The sequence below is a fragment of the Anomaloglossus baeobatrachus genome, chromosome 4 (genome assembly GCF_048569485.1).
Source record: "Anomaloglossus baeobatrachus isolate aAnoBae1 chromosome 4, aAnoBae1.hap1, whole genome shotgun sequence".
NCBI classification, from domain to species: domain Eukaryota; kingdom Metazoa; phylum Chordata; class Amphibia; order Anura; family Aromobatidae; genus Anomaloglossus; species Anomaloglossus baeobatrachus.
This window is the reverse complement of record NC_134356.1, coordinates 125,620,113-125,625,820: the sequence shown is the minus strand read 5'-3', so window position 1 is coordinate 125,625,820 and position 5,708 is coordinate 125,620,113. Positions and strand designations below refer to the sequence as shown.

Here is a 5,708-nt window from a genome sequence, read left to right as displayed (position 1 = left end):
ATGGAACTAAAAATATATATTTTTTTTAACATTTTATATACATTTATTAGAAAAAGAATAAAACTAAAATGTGCTCAAGCATGAAACATTTCTGGGGAAAAATTCATTACAATCAATAACATAAAACAAAGCGCAAGAAATAGCTTGTATTCGAGGAAACAAGTAGTGCATTATTGATGGTGAGAAGAAAACCTGGGTAAGACATTAGTAGAGGTTTCCAATGGTTCAGGGATGTTTGTGTACAGATGATGGTACATTCATCAACTAACCAAGAAATGTGGCACTGAGGGTAATAAGTCAATGTCCGTTTTCTAGCTCCCATCTACCATCCGAAGACAAATTCCATGTCTTTAAATACGAGGCTCTGATCCTTTTTAGGCATTTGCTTGTCTGACAAAACCTGGTAGTCACTAGTTGAAACTCTGTATGCTGATGCAAGAGGTCTCATTCCTGATCTTGGAGTACCAATTTGTTGAGTAGGAGTCCCGTAAGCTGTTACTGATGGTGTGCAGGCCGAAGTCACCGACGTCTTCTCTCCACTATCCATTATACTCTTATCAATACAAGGTTTCATACCAATCGTAATGCAATCTCCAAATATTTTTCTATCTTTGCTTAATGCTTTCCTCGCCTGCAGTTTGGACTGGTACTGTATGTGCATCCAGTTCCCTAAATTGGACATCACGTTTTACTATATTCCCGTACTGAGCAAACTGTAGTAAAATGTAGGAGGCGGAGGCTTGAGGAAACCTGAATACCTTAACACAAGAATCATCCAGATGGTCATCAGATGTTAAAGCGTCAACTTTTGTGTAAAAGGGATCCACTTGTGCAGGAGAAAGCACTCCTTTCCTGGTTTGCATAACGGTTTCTGGACTAAAAACTCTTGCAGGTGCACATGGGGTGGATGGGACTACTCCTATATGAGATGCCTGCACTGTGGAAAGGTTTCTCAGTTTTCTTGAACTTAAAGGTGTGGATCCAAGACTTGGGCTTAGAAGATCATCATAAATGCTTGCAACAGGGGGTGTGCCACTGTTATCTCTATGAGCTGGAAGCACAGGCTGAGGAGGAGAGCTCCCTCCTATCAATGGCGATCGCATGGACATTTACAGGGGTTGGTATATAAAAAAAAATATCGGTACTAAAAATATTAATAAACTCCTCCACTGTTGAAGGGGGGCAGACTGCTTCCAATGCAGTGAAAATTTTCTTAACAAATTCTCTATTTTAATTTATATTAAATAGGTGGTCATCAGATTGCCTTACGGTGAGTAGGAAATTCTATAATTATATTACATATGTTAGCTACAAATATCGAGCGTAAAACAATGTTTTTCCCTAATCAGTACCCACTGGCTCATTCATAAATGGTTGCCCACAGGTTTATTCATCAAAACAGCCTTATATGTCTCTGATTTCTATGCAGCATGCGAGCTTGTGAACAGGGCTGTGGAGTCGATAAGGCCGGTTTCACACATCCGGCTTTTTGCCGTTTTGCCGGATCCGGCGCTCTCCCGTACAGTTAATACAGTACAATGACAGAGCAACAAGCGCCCGTCACATGCTGTCATGTGACCGGCGCATGTGACCCGGAAGTTACAGCACTGTCATTGTACTGTATTATCTGTACGGGAGAGCGCCGGATCCGGTAAAACGGCAAAAAGCCGGATGTGTGAAACCGGCCTAAGCCAAACCTGCAACCCCGACTCCTCAATTTCTCTTGCACCGACTCCGACTCCACGACTCCGACTCCCACATATATTGCTTATATTTAAGTGAAAAATGTATTGTTGCACAAGGTGAACATCAGATATTAAATAATTTTTAATGATACAATAATCAAGATATTTAGAACATAAAATATATTTATTGGAATACAACTTTAGAACACAAAAAACTGTAATAAGTTGTAAATATGTAATACAGTATGTAATATAGATTACATATATATATATTGAACTACTGTACCCGATTTATTATATATTTTAGGAGTTGGAGTCGGTCCATTTTATACCGACTTAACCAAAATGAACACCGACTCCAACTCCACGACTCCGACTCCACAGCCCTCCCTGAACAGGGAGGGACAAAGGATGTAAAGACAGAACAGTGGGGACACAGAGGGACAGAGCAGGGGAGACACAGCGGGTGGGGGAGACAGCGGGCAGGGGAGACACAGCAGGCGTGAGACACAGAGGGCGTGGGAGACACAGAGGGCGTGAGAGACACAGAGGGCGTGAGAGACACAGAGGGCGTGAGAGACACAGAGGGCGTGAGAGACACAGAGGGCGTGGGAGACACAGAGGGCGTGGGAGACACAGAGGGCGTGAGAGACACAGAGGGCGTGAGAGACACAGAGGGCGTGAGAGACACAGAGGGCGTGGGAGACACAGAGGGCGGGGGAGACAGAGAGGGCGGGGGAGACAGAGAGGGCGGGGGAGACAGAGAGGGCGGGGGAGACACAGAGGGCAGGGGAGGCACAGAGGGCAGGGGAGGCACAGAGGGCAGGGGAGACACAGAGGGCAGGGGAGACACAGAGGACAGGTGAGACACACACAGCTGCAAACTTTTAAAAATTGTTACCACAAATTCATAAAGTCACAAAATAAAAGCAATAAAAAATGAAAAACAATTAAAAAGTGCTGCAAAGAACATATCACAATTGTGTTGTGTAAAACATGGCCATTTTCACTACAATATAATATAGTGTATAATTTTATTGTGATCATGGTAAAAAAAAACCCAAAACAACCATTCAGTATATTGTAAAAGCCCTTAAAAAGAGCAGATATATACAAGAAAGGGTATCAATGTCAGGAAAAAGGGGGTGGGGGGGTTTAGGGCAGGCGATCATGGCACAAAAATAAATTAGTTTTTACTGATAATTCGGTTTCTAGGAAACCCTCCACGACAGCACCACAGGAGTTAACTCCACGCCCTAATTGGGACAGGAAACACAAAGAGATTAAAAAAACCCTCCCTACTCCAGTATTTTTTCCAAGTAACTACATTGGTACGAATGGTTCAAACTTTAAAATCAGTAACAAATCATAACATTTTTGCAACAGGTAGAGAGGGAATATCCATGCGGTCTTGGAGGGTTTCCTATAAACTGAATTACCGGTAAATACTAATTCTACTTTCTCTACTCACCCTCTACGACAGCATCACAGGAGAACTACCAACGGACATATCTTAGGGGGGGACACAACAACCTGAAGGTCCTTACGGCCAAAGGCTAAAGGCCCCGTTACACGCAACGACATATCTAATGATATATCGCCGGGGTCACGGATTCTGTGACGCACATCCGGCATCGTTAGCGACGTCGTTGCGTGCGACACCAACGAGCGGCCGTTAACGATGGAAAATACTCACCAAATCGTCCATCGTTGACACGTCCTTCATTTTAAAAATAAATCGTTGGTTCTTGAGGACGCAGGTTGTTCGTCGTTCCCATGGCAGCACACATCGCTATGTGTGACACCTCGGGAACGACGAACTACAGCGTACCTGTGTCCTCAACGAGCACTGAAGTGAAAGTGACGGAGATGCGGCTGCTTTCCGTCCCTCCGCTCCCGCTCTGTGATGTCGCTGTGACGCCAAATGAACCTCCCCCTTTCAGGGGAGGTTGTTCACCGCCCACAGCGACGTCGTTAGCGAGGGCTGTACGTGTGACATGGACAAGTGAGATTGTGCGCCACGGGCAGCGATTTGCCCGTGACGCACAAACGACGGGGGCGGGTGCCATTGCTAGCGGTCGCTCCGTGTAAAGCCCCCTTTAGTCCTTTTTAGACAGTAAATTCAGTTTTTAGTGTTTTGTGAAGGTATAGACTGATCGCCAGATAGCAGCTCTGCATATCTGCTCGATGGAAGCATCGGCCTTCTCGGCCCAAGAGACAGACACCGATCTGGTAGAATGAGCTGTGAAGTCTTTCGGAGGAGATAGAGCTTGGTTTTTGTAAGCTTCGCTGACTGCTCTAGGTGGCAATTTTGTTTTTAGCAGATTTGTACCTATATTCCGCCCCATGATCTGGACATAGAGATTATGGTCCTTCCTCACATGATCGGTTCTCTGAAGGTAGTGTAAAAACAGCCTGCGTACATCTAAGGAATGAAATTCCCCTTTATCGTCAGATGGATTCTGACAGAAAGATGGTAGAATTATATCTTAGGATGTGTGAAAATCCGATACTAGTTTTGGAAGAAATGAGTGGTCGTGATAGAAGATAATTCTGTTGTTCAGGATTTTTAGGTACAGCTGTCTAGTAGTGGATTGTAATTCACCAACTCGTCTGGCTGACGTAATTGCAACTAGGAATACAGTTTTTCAGGACAGGGTTCCATATCTGTTGAGGTGATAGGCTCAAAGGGTTGTTGTGTTAGGCCCTTAAGGACTAGATAAATTTGTTTCGGTCGCACTTCTGAAGTCATAAACCTAATTCACCGATAGCTTGCTGTACATGCTGCTTGATCGTTGGGGCTGAAGGAACAAGTTTCAGGAAGTCGTCGAGGCAGGGTGCTATATAGATATTTTGTCTGAGGAACGCTACCACCTCTGCCATCAGCTTGGTAAATGCTCAGGACGTAGAAGGTACGGAAGTGTATTGTATTGGTAAGGCAGTGTCTGATGTTTGTGCGCAAGAGTAAGAACTTGTTCAGGAGTTTCACTTTTATGATGAACCTGTGGGGCTATTTGGTTCTTTTACTAGAAACAGTCGAGAGTAATACTCCCGTCCAATTTTCACCTCTGGGATTGGTGATGTCACCCCCAAATTTTGCAGGTCTTGAAGGCCTGACATGAGTAGTTTCTGCCAGTCTTGAGTGGAAGGGTGGTTGATAGCCAGGCGGTGTAGAGGAAAAAAGGTGAATGCCATCTTCATTCCGTCTTTGATGGTGTTCAGAACCCATTGGTTCCATGAGTCTGTTGACCATTGGGGGAAGACTCTCGATAGATGTCCTCCTGCCATGCCAGAGTCATCGCTTGTTACTGATGCTGGGTACGCTCTTGCATTTCCTGGGAGGAAAAGATACTTCTACTTTCTCCTCTCTTGGGGTAGCTCCACCGCTATGACTTACCCCGTCCTTTATAATGAGAGAATTGGCCCTGAGGGCATAAAAAATTTCTTGGGTTTTTGTTCCGGAAATTTTTTTTGTGGCTTTGGCTACAAGGTCGTCTAGAGCTGGTCCAAAAACGTATTTTCCCTTGAAGGGGATGTTACAAATTTTAATCTTAGCTGTTTAATTACCACTCCATAGTTTGAGTCATAGGTCTCTTCTTGCGGAGTTAGAAGGTACCGCTAATTTTGCAGCAACACGGACTGATTCAGACGAGGAGTCTACTAGGAACCCTGTGGCTTTCTGAAGCAGTGGAAAGGAAGCTAATAAGTCTTCTCTGGTGGGTGTCCCGAGAGAGGTGGTCTTCAAGTCGTCCCAGCCACATATATAGGGATCTTGTATACCTGTGGAGGCTACATTAGTGTTCCTTAGAACTAACAAGGTTTCCCACAATGTCACGAACAGGCTTTCATCCTCCTATCCATTGGGTCCCTGAGCTGTGAAAAGTCCTCAAAAGGAAATGCTGTCTTTTGGCAACTCTAGAGACCTAGACGTCCCATTTAGGAAGTTCCCAAGTTCCGGCTGTATCGTCCTCAAGTGGGAAACCAAAGTCTAAGCTCCAAAAGAGTGCTTAGGCGTCTCTCCGG

The 5,708-nt window shown here is 44.7% G+C and overlaps 1 pseudogene; it reads right to left on the bottom strand.

The window, feature by feature from the left end:
* Positions 1-322: 322 nt before the first annotated feature.
* On the bottom strand, positions 323-1,109 carry LOC142301300 (nucleoporin NUP35 pseudogene; annotated as a pseudogene).
* Between the last annotated feature and the right edge of the window lie 4,599 nt (positions 1,110-5,708).